Raw genomic sequence first — 25,229 nt, 5'->3', positions numbered from 1 at the left:
CAGAGGCAAGACGGACATCGGCTTCAACACGGAACTAGAGGGAGGGAGCGGTCGTGCCGTGTGTGAGTGCGGAAAGGACCCTGTCCCGCAGACGTCAGCCAAGGCCTTGACCTCCACTCTCTCTCGGCAGCCCCCTTCAGCTCCTGGGGTGGCTCTGACCCTGCTCCATCTGGACAGCTCTGTGAGCCCCTGTGGCTTCGGGCCTCCAGGGTTTACACATCTCGCTCTCCAGGGAGCAGCTGCTTAGCTGTCTTCTTACTCGACTCCATTCAGTGTGGAGCTGAAAGTCCCCTGCGGGTGACAGCCAGGCGCTCAGCACAGCACGGCTCTCAGCTCCTGATCCTGCGGAGTCGCTCCAGACTTGTCCAGTGGGGTTTACATGTGTCCCTCTATGCAGTCTCCCATGTTAGGGTCCAAGTGTGATCCATTTTCTCATCAGGCAGCGATGGCAGCCCTGTGGCCGTCTGCGCAGCATCGGGCACCCGAGAGCCGTGTCTTCTCCCCTGCCTGGAGAGCAGCTGTGCAGGTTTTGCCAAAGCACACGCAAAGGGGGACGCAAAGACAAGCTGATTTTGGTACAAACATTTGGTGGAGTAACATGATACCATCATGGCGTTAGCCACAGTGTGGGAAGAACGTGCGTGATGGGCCGAGCAGGAATACCACCGCTGCTCTTACTCTGATGAATACTACAGGCGGCAGCATGCGTAGAGGTGTAGCCATGTGCGATTCGGTCACCGGTGAACAGCACAGCGTATTTCCAAGGTCTGGATTCGTGCCTCGCACACTTAGTGACCAAGCAATTCTGGGCAAAAGATTTGATCTCTCTAAGCCATGGTCCTCTTCTGCAAACAGAGTTAAAACCATATTCATCGGACTGGGGCTGGATGTGGGTATCTAATGAGATTAGGATGGCTGTGGCACTTAGCATGGATGGCAGGTTCCATGTGGTCCTAAGAACTTGGGGGAGTTTGAGCAGTCCCCATGCATGCTCCCACTTCCAGAGGGCGCAGTAGGTGCCATGGTTAGTCCCACGTGTCAGCTTGACTGGGCACCTGGGGTCCCGGATGGTTGGCTGACTGACACCCCAGGTGTGTTGGTGCAGGTGTGGCCGGAAGAGGTCAGCACCTGTGTGGGTGACCTGTGTAAAACATCTGACCCTCCTCAGCGTGAGGGGCTTCACAAGACCCCTGAAGCCAGAACATGACGCGGGGCAGAGAAAGGCAGACTTCTGTCTGTTCTTAGTGCGTGAGCCAGGCGACTAACCCCTCCCCCACTGGGATGTCGCCCCTGGAGCTGGACCCACCACTGACCCGGGTCTCCGTTAGCATGTGCTTCCTTGGATCTACAGTCCTGGGAGACTGTCCATCTTCGCTTACCTCTGTCCACTTGCCCGCCTCTGGAGAGCCCTGCGTGTGCAGCAGGTCCAGGCTTAGCTGGGCTCGCTCATCGGGTCTGGGCTCTGTGCTCGGCTCTGCTCAGCCAAGACACCATAGCCAGGCAGGCTCCAAGCCTTTCTTTCCCCAGTAACAGCAAGCAGGTGCGGTGATGATAAATGCTTTTAAACTTTGGCTCCGGCATCACCCACTGGCATCACATTAGGCCCAGCGTGTCTCCTGGCCATGTTCAGACCCCGGAATAGGGCCACGTCCCGGAGGAGGCCACTGTGGTTATGGCCAAGGTATGGACTGCACGCAGCCTCCCCAGCAGGGCAGTCCTGGAGTGTGCTCCGAAGCCTGACCTAGTTTCCTTAGCTCTGTTTAGGGCCAAGGGCCAGGCATGTCCCCATCGGGCCTGCAATAAAGGCTCCAGCCACCATGGAGAGGTGACCTGTGTCCACCTGGCTCAACTCTCTGCGGTGGAGGTGAGATCTTTAACATCCTGAACAGGCTTGAATTTGTTGTCTTAAATTGTACCTGTCTTCTCAGGGGGCCTGGTGGGGAGCGGGGGTGTGTGTGTGGGGGCTATGACATCATCTTGGGACATCTTATCTAAATCCTCCTAACCTGTGTCTGGGGAAAGGTGAAACTGAGCCATAAGCCTCTTAGATGCATTGTCAGACTGTCCTAATCTCCTCCAACATATTTAGCCAGCGTGTGCTCCCCACGGGTGGCCCGGCCCCTGCCTGTTATCAGCGCTCGCCAGACGGGGCCCTGAACTGCCAGAGTGTAGGTGACTTTGAAAGGGATCCGTTGTGCCGAGGAGAATAGCCGTGCACACGCCACTGAGCGTTCAGAACAAGCAACCTATCGCTTGGGACGCATCTCAGCTGAGCTTTTCTTCCTTATACAAGAAAGCCATGACCACAGCCCCACTGTGCCGGTGGGGGTCCTGGCCGTGGCATTGCATCTGCAGGGCCCCGTCTTCTGAAGCCTTTGCTGGGTGCCCTGGCCCGGGTGGGGGCTTGCCTGTCCTGGGTGTCCTTGGGGAGGCAGTGAGCTGCTGTGCCTGCCTGTTCCTGCTGGAGGGTCGTTCCAGGTGTCGGCATGGACACCCCATGTTCTGGACCCCCGCTGCCTGGGTGCCTGTTAAGAAGCGTGACTTTGCTGGTCTAAGGAGCACACGGGCAGGGAGGAGTCAGAGTTTGAGTGACGATGGGGAGGAGTGAGCGCTAAGAGGCCCAAGCCCTTCTCAGGCATGATTTTTCAGCTGCCGCCAGGCAGGTGTGTGCGCAGCTGCAGTAGGAGCTGGGACCCTCAGATGTCACCTCCAGGTCCCTGAGGTTGCCCACACTGACACGAACTTCTCAAGATGAAGTCTGCAGCTCTTGCTGTGTGCACGTTCCTGGAAACATCTCAGGAAGCACAAAGGCAAGGAGAGAGATGGGCAGTGTGAGGAGGGAGGCACGGTGGCCCTTCCCAAGGGTGGGCAATTGACACCGCCACCAGCAGCCTGCCCCACCTGGGTCCTGCGGGCTTTTTGCTTCATTTATTTGGTAAGGAGGGAGAGAGAGGGAGAGAGAGAGAGAGGAAGAGAGAGAGGGAGAGAGACGGAGAGAGAGGGAGAGGGAGAGAGAGGGAGAGAGAGAGGTATTTGTTGTGCTAGTTTACTCCACAGATGTTGGAATGGCCTGGGTTGGTCCAGTTTAAGCCAAGAATGCAGAGCTCCGTCCCGGTCTCCCACCTAGGTGCCCAGGCCAAGCACTGGAGCTGGCTTTGGTTGTTTTCCAGGTCCTCAACTCTCCGTGTCAGCCTGGTGGGACAGGAGGGACTCTTGCTACTTGACAGCTTGTTCTTGCAGCTGGGCTGTGCTGAGCAATGGGAACAGTCCACAGAGGAGCTGGGGCCCAGTGAGAGGGTCAGACCCACCTGTGGCTGGCGAAGTGAGCAGGTGGGACCCCTAAGCACAGGCCTCTGGGGTCGGGTGAGTCCCAGATGGTCCCTCTACACCGACATGAGCCCCTTCACGCTCGGCTCGAGACAGCAAAGCCTGGCGAGGAGGAGGATGGGGTCAGCCTTCCACAGAGCATGATCCCTGCACCCTGCTGGCCTTTCCCCTGGTCGAGGCAGTGTGACTGTCGGAGGCCGTGTGTCGTCCTCAGGGTTTTGGGAGCATGGGGGCCATCAGCCACAGAAATGTGGCTTCTTCTCTGTGAAGACATGACCCTGCCAGTTCCCGGCCCCTGTTCGTGATTTGCTGTCCTCCGCACAGACTGGACACTGTGCACGCAGCTCCACAGGAAAAGGCAGAACCAGCCATTAAAAGCAGGCAATTATGCATCGCTTGAAACTCTAACTAAGACTCCATCACAAATGCCTCATTTCGGTAAATCTTCAGACGTTGATATAAGCGCAACGTGTTCTGTGCCAGCGCAGCGACACATGAGCGATTGTACTTAATCCTCGCTTGCGTGAATTTCCGCCAGCAGCGGCATCTCAGAGCCACCTGCCAGAGGTTACGCACAAGTGCAGCTCCCCAGCAGGGTCTGGACCTCGCTGCCACTGAACCCAGGTGAGTCCCCAGAGCAGAGAAGACCCACTGAGGCCAAGCCTTGCAGAGGGGAGCTTCCGGTTGGAACAATGTTCAGAGATGGATGTTGCTGAGCGGCATGTTCTGAGCAGAACCAGAGGGCCTCGGGGGATGCGGAGGCTGCGTGTGCAGGGACGGAGAGGCCGGAGCGCAGGGGGATGAATGTCGGTGAAATGAGCCCACACAGGCAGTGGCAGTGAGACCACCCTGGGGGGCCACGTCTCCAGGTCTCCAGTCCCTTCCTCCCCACCCCCAGCTCCCTACCACCTCTGGGGTCCACAATGAGAAAATCACTTTACCAAGTGCACAGATCACACCCGTTCGGTATGCTCCTCAGATACAGCACCTCTGTGCGCTCAATGCACGCTCGTGTGTAGCCAGAGGCTGATCTTTCCACGGTTGTATAAACCACAACAACTCGCTCCTCTATCCTGATGCGAGTGCACATGGCGTGCGTCCAGCATCTGGCTAGCAGAGGTTGTGCTGCAGGGAACACTCCGCGGGTGGTCTGTGAGTCAGTGCAGCCTTGCGAGATGCAGCGAGCACCTAAGTCTGGGCCTGCTTCCTCTGACCTGCCCCCAGCACCCAGGTCTGCACCTGTCCTGATCACCCAGGTCTGGAGATGCCCTGCTCTGACCTGCCCCCAGCACCCAGGTCTGCACCTGCCCTCCTGAGTGACCCCCCACCCCCAGCACCCAGGTCTGCACCTGCCCTCCTGAGTGACCCCCCACCCCCAGCACCCAGGTCTGCACCTGCCCTCCTGAGTGACCCCCCACCCCCAGCACCCAGGTCTGCACCTGCCCTCCCGAGTGACCCCCCACCCCCAGCACCCAGGTCTGGACCTGCCCTCCTGAGTGACCTGCCCCCAGCACCCAGGTCTGCACCTGCCCTCGGAGTGACCTGCCCCCAGCACCCAGGTCTGCACCTGCCCTCGGAGTGACCTGCCCCCAGCACCTAGGTCTGGACCTGCCCTCGGAGTGACCTGTCCCGATCACCCAGGTCTGCACCTGCCCTGCTCTGACCTGCCCCCAGCACCCAGGTTTGTACCTGCCCTCGGAGTGACCCCCCACCCCTAGCACCCAGGTCTGGACCTGCCCTCGGAGTGACCCCCCACCCCCAGCACCCAGGTCTGGACCTGCCCTCAGAGTGACCTGTCCCGATCACCCAGGTCTGTACCTGCCCTCGGAGTGGCCCTCCCCTGACACTGGCTCTCTGTAATGGCCCCCTGTGCTGTCCCACGACTCCAGGTCTGAGCCACACGCTGCTGTGTGCGCTGCCCTGCTGTGACCTCCCTCGTCTCAGCTTCAGACTCCGTTGAGTCTTGAGTTACTGCCAATTACTCCTCTGTCTCCTTCCTCCCGTCCTGTCCTCCGTGATGTTCTCTGCTCACCTAACACCTCACTCCACATATTCCCAATCACTCCGACTTGGTCACTGGTGTTGTGGACGACCATGGCCGATTACAGAGTTAACACAAGTCAAGCAGTTGGGCTGTGAGGATGAATCCACCGGGTCCTCAGGCAGCTTTGGAAGCAGTGCCTGGCTTTGGGGGAGGGGAGTGAGCCAGACAGGCCCCCATTGTGCCAAGCCAGCAATCGCAGGTGCAGTGTGGCCCAATGAGACAGCTCTTGAACACAAAGTCCAGAGGCCCACGTGAGCCAGGTGGAGTTACAGGTGGCCAGTGTCAGTCCTCAGAAAGCTTGGGTCATGGGAGTCTGAGTCTTCTTGCAGGTGTCCACAGCTGCTCCGTGGTTCCTGAAGGAGCTGCCAACCCTGTCCTCAGTGACACAGGCAATGGACAGCCAAGAGTGTCTTAGCAAGCAGCTCAGCTCCCTTCCTGGCAACGGCGAAGATGCCCATCCACAGTGGCGAAAATGGTGCCACCCACGCCGGCTCCAACAGATGAGCGTACCAAGGGGCCCAGCGGACCAGTGGAGTGCACCCGGCCCACACCACATGTGGGAGAAACCAATGACCTTGGTCTCCAGGGCAGGGTCTTCCTCTGACTCCTTAATATCCTGAGAATCCTGCTGGTTGGGTCTTTGATCTCTTCCTGGGCCATCCTCTGCTGCTTTCCTAGGCACATGAGCAAGAAGCTGGATTGGAAGTGGAACAGCCCAAACTCAACTTGGCACCTACATGGGATGCTGGCGTAAGTATGCCACAGCACCAGGCTGTATTAGTCACTTCTGGATGACCGATTTAAAACTCTGAGAGGAAGATGCTGGGCATGGGGGTTCCAACAGAGCCGGACAGGAGATGCCGGGGTCCATCTCAGCGGGTCCTACCACCCCATGCGTCCTCCTGGCCTCCTGCATTTAGGCAAACAAAGGGCTGGTGTGTTGGATTGCGGGGCCAAGGGAAACTTTGTGTAAAGAGCTGTAAATGCCATGTGTGAGGACAAGACAGGGCAGGTGGGGAGCCCGCCGGGGCCTGATGAGCAGTGGCCCTCGGCCCTGCACAGATGTCCCCCCGCCCTGACCTGGGTGCAGCACCGGGGAAGGCCACCTGCCCTGACTTCATCTGGCACGACTCTCCTAGGCTATCTCACGGTGCCAGAACAGAGTGCCTGATCAATCATTGATTCATACGGTTTGAAGATTATAGTTGCTCATTGCCACTTCCAGTCCAACTCGTCATGGCGCGTCTTGGGGGACACATCCAGGCAGCTGCATCCACGCCATCCCGCTCCCTCACCATGGCAACACTTGGGGAGGCGGCACACTCTCGAGCTGGATGCCAGCGGGCTCCCTCAGCAGCAGCAGTGCTGGCGGGCGTGGGGGTCCTCGTCAGAGGCTTCCTGCCCACCCGCCTGAGCCTGCCGCAGCTGACGCGTCACCAGCTGTTTGTCACCAGCGGGGCTGTCGTTCTGGCGAGACCCTCGTACCCTCCTCAAGCGCTAAGGTTCCATCTTGGGGATGGCTCCTGGTGCACCTGCTCCTGCCGACCTCAGGGTCTCCTTGGAGCTGCCTTCGTCAGATCTGTTCCTCCTCTGGCTTCAGCTCCCGGAAGAAGCTGGTGAGCTCAGGGAGGTCTGGACCTAGCTGACCCCTCCCTCTCCCAGATGCGTGGGTGCTGTGGCTCCACTGCAGCCTGGGAGTCCCCAGGGACTGGGCAGGCATCTTCCATGCAGATTGCGGGCTCCAAGGTGTGGGACACCCCCATCTTGGCTGAGATGCCTGGGAGCTGTCCACGCCGCCTCACTGGCTGACCTCAGCACTGCCGGGAGGGGCCTCTGTCCCTAAGGAGGCTTTGGGGACACAGGGCAGGACAGCACACAGCCGTGAGGGCAGCTGCTGTGGCCGTCTCTCTCCCAGCAGCCTCCTGTACTCAGAGCAGAGGGAGTGACCCCCTTCAGAGAGCCTCTGTGGGTGCTGAGTGTCAGTGCCCTCTGCTGGGGTGCTTCATGTGCCTGGAGGGCAGCCTTGGCCCCCGGTGCCCACTTCATCCTGCCCTTTCGGCAGTGCCAGCCTCCCGTCCCCACGGCGGCAGATGCTCCTTTGTGACAGAATCCAGGGTAGAAGCCGCTGTCGTCTGCTCCGTGATTAATCAACCGCCAATCTGAATCATCTCCACAGATTTCGCTCCCTACAAATGTGCGTGCGCCAACTTTTCGCTAATACATCTTGTGTCAGACCCGCGGCCGTCGTCTCTGCACACAGCATCTCCCGGCTGAAATATTTAAACAATATTTGAGCCATAACACAGCTCGCTGTCTGCAGTCACTTTTGTTTTGGGGAAATGACTGTTGCTTTCACCCTGAGCTCCGCGTGGGGAGATCTGTATATATACATACCCCAGCCCGGGGGATTTTATTTTTTCAAGGCTTAAACATCATCGAAGAAATCCACGTGTGTCCCTGACTTTATGCAAAAAGGGCAAGACATTATTCTCTCTAATGAGGAAGGCTGTAAAGCAGGCCCAGGGAGGAAGCGCGGCCCTTTCAGCTCTTGGCGTCGTGTCCTGCTCCTCCACAGGGTCGGGGGGAGGCTCGGGTTATTTCAAGCTCTCTTCCCTAATGGGCTTTCCCCTCTCTGAGTAATCACCCAGCCTGTCTCCCCCGTGATAAGGAAATGGCAGGGCTCCTGAAGGGTACCTGGGAGGAGTGCAGAGAGGACTTCAATGGCGTGTTCTCAGGGCTGCAGGGGTTGGTGACAGAGATTTCCTGGAAGCTCTTTTGCCTTGGAATTCACATCACACAGCGGATACCTCGATCTTTCATTTCTCTCTCTCTCTCTCTTTTTTTTGTCTTGGATGGCCAACGGAAGTATTCATTACTCTTGCTGTGCCCCATCTCTGTAAAGTCGCACAGCGGAATACCTGGTGTGGCGAGGAGTGTGGGACACACACCGCAATGGGGAAGCAAGGGCTGCAGAGGGTGGGCAGGGCACAAGGGCACTAGTGAAGGAGAGGCAGCCGGGAGCGCGCCGCGGTGCCATGTTGCTGCAGAGAGCCAGGCTCCTGTGCTGTTCTCGGCCCCTACATGCTCCTTGGAGCCACCCAAGGGAGTCCCCAGGGTGAATCATGTCCTTGGCAGTGTGAAAAGCACAGATGGCCATGAGCTGGAGCCTCCTGAGGTGGGAGTCCTTGGCATGGATGGTAATGCTTGGTGTCAGTCCTTGGCGAGCGTGGCCGCGCTGTCTGTGTTTACGTGGGACCGTCTGAGGGAGGCGTGCTCTTCGAAACAATCCCGTCACCAGGGGAGTAACTGCTTGTAACACTACCGTGTGTCTCACAGCCCGGGTCACAGCTGCAAATGCCTTCTGCACCTGCACGCTGCAGGCTCCCAGGAGCCAGGGCAAGGGAATAAGAGGGGCAGTGACTGACGTATCACGGGGAGATGGGAAACCAGCAGGTACATCATGGCTAAGACCTGCAGCAAGGACACGGGCACCTGCCCCCGTGAGGTCCACGGCAAGTCCAGGACGTTACCCTTGCTCATGTAGACACAATGGCCACTCTGCAGGTCCCAGGGGAGCAATGAGCTGTCCTCTGGTCTGTGCGTCCCAGGCTTCTCAAGTTCAGGCCACAAGGGTTTGCCTTGTTTCCCACCACCTTGAGCCTGAAATGCACCCCGTCCCGTACAGGTGGCCACTCCCAAATGTGCTCATCCCCACACTCCAAGATAAACAGCAGCTGCCCCCTCTCCTGTGGTCATCGGGGACCTGTGTGCTGTGTCCTGTGCCCTGCCCCTTGGGCCCTGTCCTGGCTCTGACAATGGACACCCTTGGGCATCTGTCCTGGGCTCTGAGCACATGGGACACCCCTGGTACCCTGTCCTGGCTCTGACCAAACAAGATGCCCTTAGGGCCTGTCCTGGACTCTGAGCACACAAGATACCCTTTGGTTCCTGTCCTGTCTTGGGCACATGGGACACCCCTTGGGCCTGTCCTGTCCTGGGCACATGGGACACCCCTTGGGCCTGTCCTGGCACATGGGACACCCCTTGGACCTGTCCTGGGCTGGGCACATGGGACACCCCTTGGGCCTGTCCTGTCCTGGGCACATGGGACACCCCTTGGGCCTGTCCTGGGCACATGGGACACCCCTTGGGCCTGTCCTGGGCACATGGAACACCCCTTGGGCCTGTCCTGGGCACATGGAACACCCCTTGGGCCTGTCCTGTCCTGGGCACATGGGACACCCCTTGGGCCTGTCCTGTCCTGGGCACATGGGACACCCCTTGGGCCTGTCCTGGGCTGGGCACATGGGACACCCCTTGGGCCTGTCCTGTCCTGGGCACATGGGACACACCTTGGGCCTGCCCTTTCCTGGGCACATGGGACACCCCTTGGGCCTGTCCTGGGCACATGGGACACCCCTTGGGCCTGTCCTGGGCTGGGCACATGGGACACCCCTTGGGCCTGTCCTGGGCACATGGGACACCCCTTAGGCCTGTCCTGGCCTCTGAGCACAGACTCACCGCCTTGTTGTCTCTGAAGCGCTCTTATGCTTGTCCGCCTCTCGGCTTGGGTTCTAATGCAGATTAATGGCCCACAGTTGCCTGCGTGATGATTTCTAATGGGCTGATTTGAGAAATAAGCTATTAATCGCTGTCACCTACTGGGCTAACATCATCTCGGGGCTGCAGGGGATCCAGCGTCTGCTGTTTGGCTCACTCTGGAATGTTCCCTGGAAAAGCCTGTTTCTTCTTGCACTTCTCTGTGACTTTATTCAAAGGGACAGGGCACCGAAGGGCTGTGTGTCTGTCCCGCCCTTGCTTCCCCCTCCTCCCTGTATCTCCCAGCGGGCCTCTCTACGGACTCCAGGGCTGTTAGGGCGGAGCGTAAAGAGTCGGGCCTGGCTTGGCTCGCCCTCACCCTCTGTCCCCTTGCTTGGCTAGGTGTGCCTGCTGTCAGTTCGCTGCTGCCTCAGCGTCCACCTGTGACACGGGTTCACCGGGACCCCTTCCGTAGCAGTCGTGTGAGGAGGCTTGGTGTCCTGGGCATTCACCACGTCCTGCTCCTGGCCTTGGTCCTCAGAAAGCACACTCCAGTTCTTGGAAGACTGGAACGTGAATCCGGGGGTCTGGCTTTGCTATTAAGGGCCAGCGCCAGGTGTCCAGCTGAGTGTGAGGACCAGAGAGATGCCTGAGGCGAGTGGCAGAGAAGCTGCGAAGAGTGCTCAGGGGAGGGGCCACAGGAGCAGAGGGCCACAGAAGATGGGGCCACAGAAGGCAGGCCCACAGAAAGAGAGGCCACAGAAGAAGGGGGCCATAGGAGGAAGGGCCACAGGAGGAGAGGCCACAGGAGGAGGGCGGTCATAGGAAGCCGGCGGCGGGGGCGGGGGAGCCATAGGAGGAGGGACCAAGTAGGAGGAGCCTGAGCGTTTGCTCCTGCCAGAGCGGAGGTCCTCACTTCTGGCGCCTTATTTAAGGCTGTGTGAGGCTGGGGACCCTTAGCCTCCAGGCTGACAGCTCTGGTGAGTGTGGAAGAGGTGGCTGCCTGTGGTGGGTGCAGGCGCTGGTGGCCAGAGTGGGAAGCACAGTAAAGCAGACTCTGCACTCTCCCGCGTGTCTGGAGCCTGCGTGGCAGGAGGAGCAGTCAGGAGGCAGGATGCCGGCTGCCTGAGTGGTCCCTGCCTCCCGCGGGGCCCAGGCCACCGCTTCCCACGGTGCTGGCGCCCTGGCTGCGGGTTCTTAGGGATTCTAAGCAGCTGCTTGCTCATTATCGGAAGATGAAGGCTTGGCAGCTTCACACTGTGTTTGCGCCACTGGAAACCAACACAGACGCCTCCTCCCTCCCGCTGGGGATGCTCTGTCCCCAGACGCCCCGGGAGTGTCTGGCTGAGTGTGGGCCCACAGATGTTCAAAGATAGCCCCAGGGACGCCCAGAGAATGGTCCCTGAAGCGGGAGGGGCGTCCGGTCCACTGTGTTCCCTTAGACATGAGGCTGTGTCCATGTGCAAGGGGAGGGGCCTGAGCTTCGTGGAAAGGCAATTGTCTTCACTGCCATGGGGGGTGTGTCCCGGGCTGTGGGGAGCGTGACCTCCAGGCAGGGCCACCAAGGGTCATCAGGGCTGTGGGAGCCCCAGGGTCCACCCTTTCTTTTCCTGCCTGCTCTGGCTGCCCCTCTCCCCACACCCCTCATGGATGCAGCTTTCAGTCTTGGTTCAGGGAAGAGATCCAGGGTGCTCATGTGCCCAGAGCAGCTCACTCTCCCGATGCTGGTCTCCCAGCAGAGGCCCCGAGGGGTGGACGGGGAAGCCCTGGGATCCTGCCCGCTGTGTCCATGCCCAGCAAAGCCCCTGGATTGCGCCTGTGCTGGGCTAGAGTCCCGTGACGTGCATGTGCTTTCTGGCATGGCCACACTTAAGGAAGGGCACCCAGGTGGGCCTGACCTAATCAGGTGATTCAGCAGAAGGAACTGGGGACGGGTAGGGGTGTCTGAGGCACGCCACACCCATGACGGTTACTGACAGTCAGGACTGCCATGGGTGTGGGTGCCCAGTGGTCCTGTGACAGTGGTCTTTCTCCTCTGCCAGCCCCTGCTCAGCTCCTGACCCTCCTGGCCACCCTCATGTGTGGCTGTTTGCTCCCCTCACCACCTCCACTCACCTCCACTCACCTTCCTACACAGAAGTCACTTCCTTTCCCTCTCCTCCTCCTCCCCCTCTTCCTTCTTCCTCCTCCTTCTTCTTCTAAAACATTTATTTTTACTGGAAAGTCAGATTTACAGAGAGAAAGACAGAAAGATCTTGTGTCCACTGGTTCACTCCCCAAGCGGCCACAATAGCCAGAGCTGAACCGATCTGAAGCCAGCAGCCAGGAGCTTCTTCCAGGTCTCCCACATGGACGGTAGGGTCCCAGGGCCTTGGGCCGTCCCCAACTGCTTTCCCAGGCCACAAGCAGGGAGCTGGATGGGAAGTGGAACTGCTGGACACAAATCAGTGCCCACATGGGATTCCAGTGTGTATAAGGTGAGGACTTTTGCCACTAGGCTACTGTACTGGGCCTCCTCTCCCTCTTGTACAAAGACACTGCTGTGGTGGGAGCCGTGACCATGAGGCCCCTTCTCTCAGCATGTGACCCCATCTTTCCTTGCTAACAGCCAGGGAGGCTCCCAGGCTGGCTGCTGCCGCCTGGGCAGACACTGTATGTGGCCTCTGTGCTGGAAGTTTCTCCCTGGGCCACGGGCAGTGGTATTCCTGAACTGGGCAGTCAGGTCCTGCTGGGACCTCCCCGCAGACACTCCCGCGGTCTGCTACGCTGGGTCAGGATGACTGACCTTGGTGCTGGGGAGGATGGGCTCAGCCAGGCAGGGTTCTCCCAGGGTGCTGGCAGTGCCCTGGGGCCAGGAGAGAAAAGAGGAGGAGGAGGAGGGAGCATGTGTCTGCTCTCGGCCGGTCTGGGTCTCTGCCCTTGCGCACCGCTGGCGCCTGCTCTGGTGGTTTCCCGCTCTCCAGCCATCTGCCTTGACCTGCGTGGACCCTACCCCTTCGTGTCTGGCTGCTGCCCCTCTGTCCACGTACAGCTGCATTTGTGCCCCGAGCTGCTGATCCTCACCTGCCTCAGAGGCTCCCTCAGGGCACCACACAGTGGCACGATGCCCTTCCCAAGGAAGCAGGACCTCCAGGTGTCAGCTCCTGTCTTGCTCTGACACACAGCCCTTGGAGGATCGCCAGTGTGCGTTTTTCCCCACTCCAGCAGGGCCTAAGCAGGAGCACACCTCACTTGGGCTGGGGTGGTACCTCCTTGGGGTACCACCTTCCCTGCTGCTTCTGGTGGCTGCATGGGGGCGTTTGACTCAGCTTCTAGAAGCATCACCCCGACTTCTGCCTTCCTCCCTCCACAACATGTGTCTGCGTCCAGCGGGTGTTGTTTGTGTCAGAAAAGAGGTTGCCAACCCCAGGTGGCCCCATCTCAACTTGTATGTTTCCATCTGCAAAGAGGCCGCATCCTCTGAGGACCTGGGCGGGGGAGCAGGTGGGTTAGGACCGCGGGTTCATCCGTGGAGCAGGGAGCCACCCCTGCTCACCGGCCTGTGCGGAGTTCTCTTTTTTTTTTTTTTTTTTTTTTAAGATTTATTCAGTTTATTACAAAGCCGGATATACAGAGAGGAGGAGAGACAGAGAGGAAGATCTTCCGTCCGATGATTCACTCCCCAAGTGAGCTGCAATGGGCTGGTGCGCGCCGATCCGAAGCCGGGAACCTGGAACCTCTTCCAGGTCTCCCACACGGGTGCAGGGTCCCAATGCATTGGGCCGTCCTCGACTGCTTTCCCAGGCCACAAGCAGGGAGCTGGATGGGAAGTGGAGCTGCCGGGATTAGAACCGGCGCCCATATGGGATCCTGGCGTTCAAGGCGAGGACTTTAGCCGCTAGGCTATTGTGCTGTGCCTTCTAAGGGCTTTCTATTTTTAATCATCATCATTATCATCATCATAATAAACAAACTTATACACAGTTCAATTTCATATACTCTGCTATTAAAAGAAAAAATAAAATTTGAAAGTCACAGTTGCAGACAGAGAGGGAGAGACAGAGAAACCTTCCATCTGCTGGCTCACTTCCCAGATGGCTACAACCACCACGTCAGTGTCAGAGTGAAGTCAGGAGGCAGGCGCTTCTTCCAGGTCTCCCACGTGGGTACAGCGGCCCAAGCGCTTGAACCACTGTTTCCCATGCCCGTTAGCAGGGAACTGGATCACAGTGGGGCAGGCAGGACATGAGCCAGTCCCCACATAGGATGCCAATGTTGCAGGCAGAGGCCTTAGCTGCCATGTTCATGGCATGTGCTCTGTCCTCGCCCCTCTAACTTGTGTATATTTGTACCTTGAGCTACAGGTCAGTGCTCTGGGTTTGGGCTGGGGGAGTGCCAAGCTGTCCCTGCAGGAACAGCACAGGGGTCCCATGTCACAGCTGTGAAGAGTAGAGACTCCTGTGGGAGGCGGCAGGACCCAGGACCTTTGCTCCAGATCTGACTTCCTGATGAATCTAGGGCCCTCGTGGACTTCGGAAATCAAAGACGAATGAACGGCAAGTGTCCATGTCCTGCACACAGAGCGGCTGCCACATCCTTGCCGTGATCATCCCATCGGGACCCATGCACCTGCTGGGACCTCAGTGACCTAAGAGATCCTGAAGACGTGACAGTCGCTGGTGGCTGGTGCGGAGGGCCAGTCTCATGTGCTGTGTGCTGGTGGCCAGAGTCCTGGTGGGCCAGTGTGGTCAGTGGGCGTCCAGGGACGAGGGGATGCAGATGGGCAGTTGCTGAGCCATGGGCCCGGCTGCTGCTGTCCTCGAGCAGACGGGGACATTCACAGGCTATGCTGCACAGTCTGAGATGTAGTGTTCATCAGCTGAGGACTGCACCCTGAGCTCCCACTGCGCTTCTCGGGCAGCCACCTTCCAGACATTGTTCTTAGAGACTGAAACGCAGCAACGCAGGGCCGTTTGTAACCACACTCCAGGTCTGAGCTCTGCGCACGGCCTTTGTTCCAGCTACTGTTCCAGTCCCCGTTCTCACAGCACCTGCCTTCTGCGGCGGTGGATGCATCATTGTCCACACAGTGATGACGTCTTAGCTGGTGACACACGCTCTGGTGACAGGAAACCAGTGACAGGGCAGGAAGGCTTGTTGGTGAAGGAGCAGTTTTAGGGAGGTTATCAGGGCGCAGGGACCAGAAAGCACACGGGGGACAGGAGACTGCAGGGGGGTGCGGGGGAAAGCAAGAAGGGCTCAGGGCAACGGGGAGGGGCCAAGCGTGTCATGGCTCTCATTTAGAATGCTGACGTCTTCTTAAATTTTCACAAATGTCTACTTGCTTCTTATTTGAAAGGCAGAGTCCCGACAGAATGAGAGTCTCCAGCCACTGGTTTACACCCCAATGGACTACTGGACCCAGGAGCCTGGAACTCCATCCCGTCTCCCACAGGAGGGCTGGGACCCAAGCACTTGGCCACCTTCTGTTGTGTTCTTGGGTGCATCAGCAGGGAGCTGGATCAGAAGTGGAGCCACCGGGACTCGAACTGATGCTCCCACACGGGACACTGGTGTCACGGGCAGCAGCTTAACCTGCGCCTCTTCCTGAGCAGCTCGTTTTGAGGGGCTCCTGCCCCGGCTGGGTTCAGAGCACAGGGCTCGTGTAGGGAACGGAGACCTGGGTGTGATACTGTCCGACACAGGCACGCGCGTGCGCGCAAACACACACACGTGCATCTATAGATACACCAGCACAAGTGTACACACACACAAACCCATCAATACCAGAGCGCAGCGTGCACACCACACACGTCATTATACACGCACACACACGCACACACATGCGCACACGTGTGCTGCTAACCACAGAGCCCCCAGCTGGGAGCACCTGCTTAGGTAACTCACCCCGAGCGAGCAGCTCAAGGGGCTTGTTTTGCCCAGCCTGGCTGGTGTGGATCAGCCTCTCCCTGTAGCCTCTGGCATGATCAAGGGGTGTGTGAGTTTGTGAGGCTGCCTCCTGCTGTTCAGGAGTCCACAAAATGACCACGAATGTGCAGTGAAGAGCTGAGCCAGCAGCGAGGTCCTCCGCTCCTCACCAAGGGTTCATCGCTGTGCGTAACCAGTGTTACCTGCGCACAGGCAGCTGTGTCACCCAGGATGGGCTGTCAGCTCCGGCACGCTGACAGCACCGCAGGTGTTGACCGACTTGTCAGGGTGCACAGCTGTGTTTCTTGGTGGTCATTTCATGGAAGAAGTGAAGAAGACTCTAGAAGCATTTTCCTTAAGAATTTTCTGGAAGAGCTGCAGGATGTCCTCAGGGGGGAGCATGGCAGGTGACCAGACAGGCGTATGTATCCCTGGGTCCTTTCCCCTTTTCCCTCCTGCTGGTGGAGCTGTGTGTGGGTGACCTCTCCCTGGGGCTGCAGTGCCGGCTTGTGGGAGGGGCATGAAGCTTTGGTGCAGTGTATGGGGGACACTCCAGTTCGGTCAACCATGTTTTGTGCCCCTCCTGTCCGAGGACTGCCAGCTCACATGTACACTTTGGTCACAGAGTGCACACTCACACCCCTCTCCTGTTACAGGGATGTCCTCTGTTGACCCCTTCCTTAGAACCAAACAGACAAGGACTTGGCTGTGTGGCTCAGCTGCCTCTGTCCCCTCCACACGTAGGGTTCGTTGACATCTCCCCAAGCCCACTTCTCCCCAGTGGCTAACCCCTTGGGCCCAGGGCTGCGCCACGGGTTTGGGTCGCCCCCAAAGTCTGTGGTCCATGCCCTGGTCAGTCACGGCCTGAGACACAGCGAGTGCTCTGGACCCACTTGGCCAGTGGCAAGCCTGAAGGTGTGGCTTCTGGTCCCAGGCCCACCGGGATCTCCCACGGTGGCTAGAAGCTGTTGATTTTGCAGCCTTTCCCCTCTGCAACACCAGTGCTGAGCTGATGAATCCTTGGGTGCAAAGCTTTGCTCAGAAACAGCTCAGAGCGAGGCAGGGAGCTGACGGGCGCACTGGGCACACTCCACAGACATTTTGGCAGGCAGAGATGAAGGGGAAAACACATTTGGAGATGCTGTCCCCTGCTCCACTTCCTGCTCAGTGACCCAGTCGCTTGGGTCCTGATGGAGCTCTCTGGGGAATCACTCAGCTCAGGCTCAGCCCCCGTTGGGCTATCTCTGGCTTCCTGCGCCTTTCCCAATTCCCACTCGGCTGTTCCTTCATTAAATGACAAGCTCCCCATGTTCCCCCAATGCAATTATGTACCACTTCATAGCTCCCCGGCCTGGGATCCATTTGCACTGAAAAACATAGTTACAGATATGCTGTTTTAATTAATTTCCCTTGGCTGGGTTTCCACTCTCATTTCACCCTTGGAAATACAAAGCCAAAGTGGGGCTCAGTGCATTGCTGGCCTGCCTGCTCTGGCCACAGACCAGCCAGTCCCCAAACCGTTTGCACCTCATTATTGGATGGGGGCTCGGCTTCTGTGCACCTGCCCCTCTTTGTCTTGATTTCTGGGCAGGGCATGACGAGGGCTCCCTGAAGGGCCACACCACTCCCTGGCCTGTACCTTAGGGCAGCGTCACTCCCTCCATCATTGCCTGTCCTCGGCTGTGGCTGTGGCTGTGGCTGCTCCAAGAATTTCCACCTGCTCCACTCCTTGTCAGAGTGGTTTTCTCATCTGAGTGACACCATTGCTGGGCAGAAGAGCAGTATGTGTCACCTTGTGTTGCAGCAGAAGCATGTGCTCACTCTGCAACAAAAGGGTACTGACTGGCATCACTCTGCAACAAAAGGAGGCTCCAACAGTTACTCACACTGAAACAAAACATGCTCTAATCTGCCACTCATGTTGCGACAAAAGCATCCTCCAGCTTGGCACTCACATAGCAAGAGTTATCTCATCTGGAACTCACAATGTAACATAATGTGCTCTAACCACATTCTCACAAGGCAACAAAAGGGACTTTAACTGGGTACTCACCTAGCAGCAAAAGGCTTCGACCACCAGATCCGTTGTAATGACGGGCTGCTCTAACCTGATATTCATTGATAGGGCAAGCAATGCAATTAAAATGCATCCCCCAAAGCTAGAAGCTAAGTGGGTCCGATAGCCTCTTGCTCCTGTGATGTGGTGCAGATCCAGGCAACAATGGAAGCCCCTGGGACCGTGTGGGTCTGACCTGAGTGGGAGGTGCGCAGGTGTTGGCCCAGGGTGCTCACACTGGCTGCTGAGCTGTGTACCTCAAGTGTCATCCCCAAGAACCTGCATGGCTGTCCTAGCAAGTCGCAGTTCTCTCTCCTCCTGCAGGAGAGCTGACGTGACCATGTCCCTCAGATCGCAGCCCTAGCAGGATCAGCTCTTCAGGGTGCCCTGTGAGCGGCGGGCAAGATGAAGCACATGGCCTTAGACCATCTGAAAGTGCAGACAGGAGTGGGAGTCCCCGAACGGGTTTCAGGAGACAAGGAATGGGGCAGAGGAAGCGACCCCAGGCTGGGCTTCCAACCCCAAAGCACCATTGCAGCATTGCAGAGTGACTGCCCGACCTGAGTGGGAAGTGAGTTCCAGCGGTGAGCGCAGGAGGGCGTCACAGCGTGGAGACCTGGAGACCCAATAACAGATTCCTCATTCCCCCATGTTGGCTCCATGGCGTTTTCCTCTCCTGAAAGTCTCCAAGGTGGGCCCCCTGCCTGGCCTTCTCGGCTTCTCCTGAGTGTGGGGGAGCCAGCTGGGTGGAGGGAGGGGAGGAAGGAGGCTTGGCACAGCTGTGGAGACCCTACCCTGGTGGAAGGCCTGGCACAGGCACCTCCTCTCACCCTGACTCCTGCCAAGCCCAACAGGAGCCCGAGGGGGCTCTCAGTGTCATTCACACTTGGCATGACTGACATCCCCTCCGGGAGGTGCTGACAAGAAGGACAGGTAGCAGCTGCCTGTACCAGGTGCCCTGGTGGGAGGCAGGGCCACCTCCGTCTCTGCCAGCTCAGGGGAAGCACCCACCTCCTTCCTGCCTTACCCGGGGACCTGCGCAACATCAGGCGTGTTATCCTACACTTGTATTGATAAATAGGCAATAAAATGCACAGAGAACTCTGGTGGATCAATTTATTTGCATTCTTTCGACACCATTGTAGTTGCAGCCAAGACAGAGACGGCCGACCATGCGATTTTCGTGGCAAGGAGTGGTGTGATGCTGGGCGTAAATTATCCTTAAATGTCACATGATAATGAGGCTGCATCTTGCACCGTTTATCTCGGCCTTTCGCGCCTGGCAAACACTCCACGCTGGCAATCAAGGCAGGCAGCGATCACGACCCAACCTTTATGGTGTGAAAAATGGCCCTGAAAAATTATGCGAGACGCGGATGCTTCCGTGAGGACTTTGTACTAAGAGAATGTCCCGCTTTGGACCACACGCTGAGGCAGGCGGGGCTGGCGGCTCAGGGGGCAGGGACACTGGCCCTGCGTGGGGTCTGCACCGTTCCGCCCTCCAATGCTGACCACACTCCGATAATCTCATGTGGGTTTTCCAGAAGAGAGCCTGGCTGGACGGGCTTTGCTACCTGCCACAGTCACTCATCTTGGGAAGGCAGCCTGCCCTCCCCAGTGTCAGGGTCAGACCCTCCAGCGTCCGTCTCCTTCCCAGGTGCAGGGCTCCTTGACTTGCGGCCACGTAGGTTGGTTGGTCCAAGCTATCCAAAGACCTCAAGCGCCGCGAGGACGGGCATGAAGCTTACACAGAAAGAGACAGGTGTGTGGGGGCCATCAGCTCCAGCGTCTGTGCAGGTAACTCCCTAAGTGTGCATCTGCCATGGTCACAGCGCTCTGTAGGCAGCCAGGAAATCGCTTTAGCTGTCCCCATCAAGGCCAGCCTCCAACGTGCCCTCTCTCCCTGTTGGGACATCAATCCAATCACTGCTGCTGACTCTCGGTGGGAATTCAACTGGCAGTAGCTGGAGGTGAGTTAGCTCTCCTCCGAGATATGAAAAGCCTCAGGCTTTGCAAAGTGAAAGAAAACGTTGACCTTTCGAGGACAATTTTCTGCTTGCTGCTTCTGGAACCCTCTCGCTCCCCAGCGGGCTCTGCTGACTGCGTCCCCCCTCCCCCTCGCACTAATGGATGTTCCCAGGGCTGCTGTCCACCTGGGCCAGGAGACATCTTCATCTCGCAGGAGCAGGAGCACTCCTTTCCCCTCCCACTACCTCGGTGCCCTGCGTCCCATTCACTTCCTGGCATGGGTTCCCAGGGTGTTGGGGGCCCGTTCTTCTGGTGGGCCTGGCTGAGGCTATCCCAGGGAGCCCCCCGGGGGCCCACTGGGGGAGCAGAGCTTTGCTCCTTCTCGAACTTGGCCAGCAGCTCCTTCCCCTGCCCTGCCCTGCAGACGGAGCTCAGCAAGGAACAGCCCAGGAGTGACTGTGGGGGTTCTGTTCCTCCGTCTCCCACACGTGTCTGCTGAACACCTGCACAGCATGTCCAGACCTGGTGTTTGCCCCCACGGAGTCGGCCGACCTGGGAGTCAGCAGCCAAGAGTGGATGACCGAAGATTGTGCATGAATGACCCTGTCCAGCAGAAGCCACCGGCACGTGGCTCCCTTCCAAGAAAGGCCCGTGTGGCTCTGGTGCGAATGGAGGGAAGGCAGGCCTCCAACAGGAGGCCCCTGCTCCCTACCCTGTGCAAGTGCAAGCAGAGTGCACGGCCATGACAGTGGTGCTGTCTGGACGCAGTCCTCCCGTGGTCCTCAGCCTTGGTCGTGCTGGGCCTTCCCTGCACTAAGACTGCAGCTGACCGAGGTAGCCAGAGCACCACCCACCACATACAATGTTCTCAGTGCTTCGTGTAGCTCCTGGGAGGGAGGTGTGGCTGTTGCCCCCTGCCCCTCAGCTGGGCTGACCCTCCCTGTGTGTGGTCATGTGACATGGACAGGAGCATGCCCTGTGAGCGCCCCCTCTCGGGACCACACAAGTAAGCTGTGACTTTCTGTGGCTTAAACCATCTCCAGGTGCTGGCACCTGTGGACAGAAGCCCAGAAGGGTCTCGCACATCCAATCAGCCGTGCCTGCGGGAGCCGGGAAGCTGCTGGGCTCTGGCTGAGGTGAAGGAGGCAGGGCTGTGGGAGGCCAGCAGAGCCTCCTGCAAGAGGCCCAAGAGCTGCTTGGTACTGTGGCCATGCCAGAACCCGACCAGAAGGTGCCACCTGTGAGAGGATTTCCAAAAGTCATTTTAAAAAGTAAAACAGGGCTGAGAGTAGCTGATTTCTGTGCAAAATAATTTGAAACTCATGGCCATGAGAAGTCTTCCAAAGTCTATGGACATTGTGTGTCACCAGAAAACTTAGCAGGGCTTTCCAAGTTTGTTTGTTGGTTTTTGTTTTTGCACCAAAATAACCTTATCTTTCAATTCTATTTTCTGTAAACTGTTTGAAGTCTCAAATGAGAAAAGAGACCCTGACCAAGCCCTGAATCGGCCAGCACTTTGATCTCCCAAACTGTGGGAAGTCAATGGATGTTGTGTCAAACCTGCTGGAAGGATGGGGTGGGCGTGTGGTGCTGCCAAGTGGGCCACGCTGGGGGGTATGTGCATCCTCTACGGGCGTGTCGGTTCAAGCCTCGGCTGCTCTACTTCCCTCTGACTCCTTGCTAACGCACCTGTGACGACAGTAGACGCTGTCCGAGGACGCGGCCCTGCACCTGTGTGGGAGGCCCAGCTGGGGTTCAGACTGGCCCAGCACTGACCAGCTGTTGGGAGTGAAACATTAGACGTTCTCTCCCTCACTTTTTAAGAAAATTTCAGATGATGTTTAAATAGTTGATCAGGGTGAAAAAGATCCAGGCTTAGGCAACAGTGGGTGTGAGCATTGTTTCCAAACTTTCTATTTCCTCTTCCCATTTCTAGCGGGAGGGGGAGAGCAGGAGAGAAGCTGAACCCAGCCTCCCAACCACCCCAGTACTCGGGATGGGGATGGGGTCCCCAGTACCAACCCAGGGTCCTGGGGTTGTACCCAGAGGAATGTGATTGTTCTGAATTGTTGATCTCGCCGTTCCAAGGATGAGGGAACCCTTTCAGTGCCCACTGGCTGACACAGTCGACCTCAGAGTCTCCATTTGCCCAGATATTTGCTCTCATTGTTTTGCTGGGGTAGTTGTCCAATATGTGTGTTCTCCATGCTCTGCTATGGTACCAGATGTCCTCTGCAGGCCCCAATGGACTGCCATATCCTCTATGCGCACCAAGACCCGCAGTCCAACACTCTATCCTCTACACTGAGGAGGACTGGTTCTCACAGGGGGGCCAAAGAGCCCAGGTCAGATGACTCAGGCCCCACCAGACCCCCACCCCCTGTAGGCAGGCCCAAGGACTTGAGCCAGACTCCACCGGGCTCCTGCCCCTGGGAGTTCACGAATCCAGCACCCACCACACAGGCAGGCTCAAGGATCTGAGCCAGGGGCCCCAGGCCCTGCCAGAACCCCCCTGGGATTCACAGATCCAACACCCATCTCACAGGTGGGCCAAAGGGCACGGGCCAGATGACCCAGCCCTGCTGGACCCCCTGCCCCCAGGTTCATGGACCTGGCACCCACCACCCCCAGACTGCCTCCACTGGCAGGGGCTGCAGCCTGGCTCAGTCCAGCCTGCCCCCACTTTCAGCTCCTGCTGGTGGGTGCTGCAGCCTAGCCTGGCCAGCCAGCTCCCTGTCCCAGCCCTATCACAACCAGGCTGGTGTTGCAGCCTGATCTGGCTCCTCCCGCACACCAGCCTGGTTTTCAGATATGCAAGTGAGTGTCCTGAACTGGCCCGGCCTGGCCTTCCCCCAGACCTGGCAGGTACTGTGTCCTGACAATGGAGTTCCCCAAGCTCCCCTAGCAGGTCTCCTCCTGGTGCCAGATCTGGTACACACTGGTGGGTCCTTGGCCCAGGTTGGCTGTGAGCCTTTCATCATGGGCTTGCCCATTCGGCCCACACCCTGTCCGGTTCTTACTGTTGGTGTTGCAGCCCATCCACACCTGCTCCACGCTCAGACACAGCTCTCAAGTGGTTCAGCAGGAGCTGAGACCTAGCCCTGAGCTCCACGCTCACACACATCTCTCACATGGTTCAGCAGGAGCTGAGACCTAGCCCAGCCCACTCTACATCCACCCTGGCACTCATAAACACCAGTGGGTGCTGGAGTCTAGCCCAGTTTGATGCTCCCTGGACCCAGCCCACACTCATGCTGAGGGAGACTGCAGCCATGCGCAGCCTAGCCCAATGTCCCATTCCGGCTTTCATGCTCACCGGTGGGAATTCCAGCCCAGCCAGGGTGTCCCCTTAGCTCCCAACCGGGCCTTTTCCCGGCCACAGATCTGTGTGTGCCAACAGAGCTTGCTCTACCTGGGTGAGGTCACGTACTCCCCCACAGATTCCACCTCCAGACCCAGTTCATCCATGTGCTGGTCAGTGTCATGGCCCAGCTGCCCACTGCTCATCCCCTCTTCCAACTCACTGCTGGGTTCCTTGATCTAGCCCTGCGAGTGACTTTGTTCATGGAAATCCCTCAGAATTTGCTGGATGTGAGCCCTCAGGTCCCTGCCTGCCCCCACTAGTGCTACTCCCAAGACTCCCTGCTACTCCCAATCCTCAGAGCGTGCTGTCAGGTGGCCCAAGGCTTTCACCCGGCACCACCGGCAGGGCAGTGGTGGACAGAGCTAAAGTTCCAAGCTTCTAGCCTGGCCCAGCCTGAGTTCTGCTGACCATAGCTAAGTCATCCCAGCCCGGCCCAGAACAGGGAGAACCCGTTTGTTCCCTGTGCTGATTGCAGAGGACACCCTGTGTGATATGTGGTGTCTCTCTCCACCCCCGAAGCCTGCAGGGCAGCATGTTTGGATCTTGCTGGCTCGGCACTCCTTCTGACAGGGACACCTGTGACTGCCCTAGGCCCCCCAGGGTCCAGGACTCTCTCTCATCTTGGGCTCTTGACCACTGCTACTCAACTCCTTTCACCAGGACAGGTTGCAAGTTCATAGGTTCAGAGAGCTAGACTGGGGACATGCTGGTGCGGCAGCACTACACACGGCGATCAGGTACTTTGCTGGAGCCCTCCCTGGCCTGGGGCATCTGGGCTTCCGCTCATTCCTGCACAGAGATGGGACGTTGGTCACCCTGCCTCTACAAGTGTTGGTCTCTCACCTGTGTCCTGGCAATGCAGCAGCCTTCCCCGTAACACTGTGGGTGTGAAGGTCACTCAGTATAGGAAGAACACATTGCTGGGCTGTGGCTGGGGTAGAGAGGGCGTGGCTGGGGTAGAGAGGGCGTGGCTGGGGTAGAGAGGGGTGGCTGGGGTAGAGAGGGGTGGCTGGGGTAGAGAGGGCATGGCTGAGGTAGCAGGTGTGGCTGGGAGGTAGCAGGTGTGGCTGGGAAGAAGGGTGCATCCCTGCACATTGGTCCTCCTGCCTTACTTTGGGGGCCCTGTCGATCAGGCTATGGGCACTGCTGCAGTGGGCACAGCCCAGGGAGCCAACTCCACTCCCCAGGCCCTCATGCTCCCCTGAGTGTCTGCTCCAGGCCAGGGACTCTCAGCTTCTGTCTGCTGATTTGGCTTCTCCAATAACAGCCGGTAGGGTCCTGGGACAGTTTTTCAATGGAACCTGCCCAGCCATGAGTATGTGGTGGGTGACGCCCCAGTCAGAGGGTGCATCCACCCAGACTCCCCGTTGCATTGGCTTCAGCTCAAGGCCACTGTGGACCCAAGGGGAGCCCTCTGCACACCCACTCCCTGTTTCCGTCTCCGGATCCCTGTTACCAAGTGGGAGACCTGGGTTGCAGCCCCAGCTCCTGGCTATCACACGTGTTTCGCTGCCTTACATATGAGTATGAGTAAAGAAAAACGCCTGAAATCAATGGATGACTCAGGTCCTACCATGTCGTGGCTGCCCAAGTCAGGCACTGCAGGGGTACCCATCCATGCATGTCCACCTGGACCATGTCTAGCCTGGCCGCTAAATTGCCCCCACCACCCAGCTTGCGCACAACCGGTAGGAGTCATCAGAGATCATCAGCTCTGGGAAAGATAAGCCAAGAGAATATCATGGTGGATTAGGTCACTCATGTGTGTAGAAATCAGGTGAACTGCAAAACGTGGCGAGTAGCATTTGTTCACATGGTAAGGACGGCTCAGGCTGACCTGCACGCGGACAACACAGGGACCTGAGTGTCTCCTGTCCGTGACACGCCATGTGCTCCTGGCACCTGTGTGCTTCCTGTCTGTGACACGCCATGGGCTCCTGGCACCTGTGTGCTTCCTGTCCGTGACACGCCATGGGCTCCTGGCACCTGTGTGCTTCCTGTCCGTGACACGCCATGGGCTCCTG

Source organism: Ochotona princeps, chromosome 2 (genome assembly GCF_030435755.1).
Source record: "Ochotona princeps isolate mOchPri1 chromosome 2, mOchPri1.hap1, whole genome shotgun sequence".
Classification (NCBI taxonomy): Eukaryota; Metazoa; Chordata; class Mammalia; order Lagomorpha; family Ochotonidae; genus Ochotona; species Ochotona princeps.
This window is presented reverse-complemented; position numbering follows the sequence as displayed.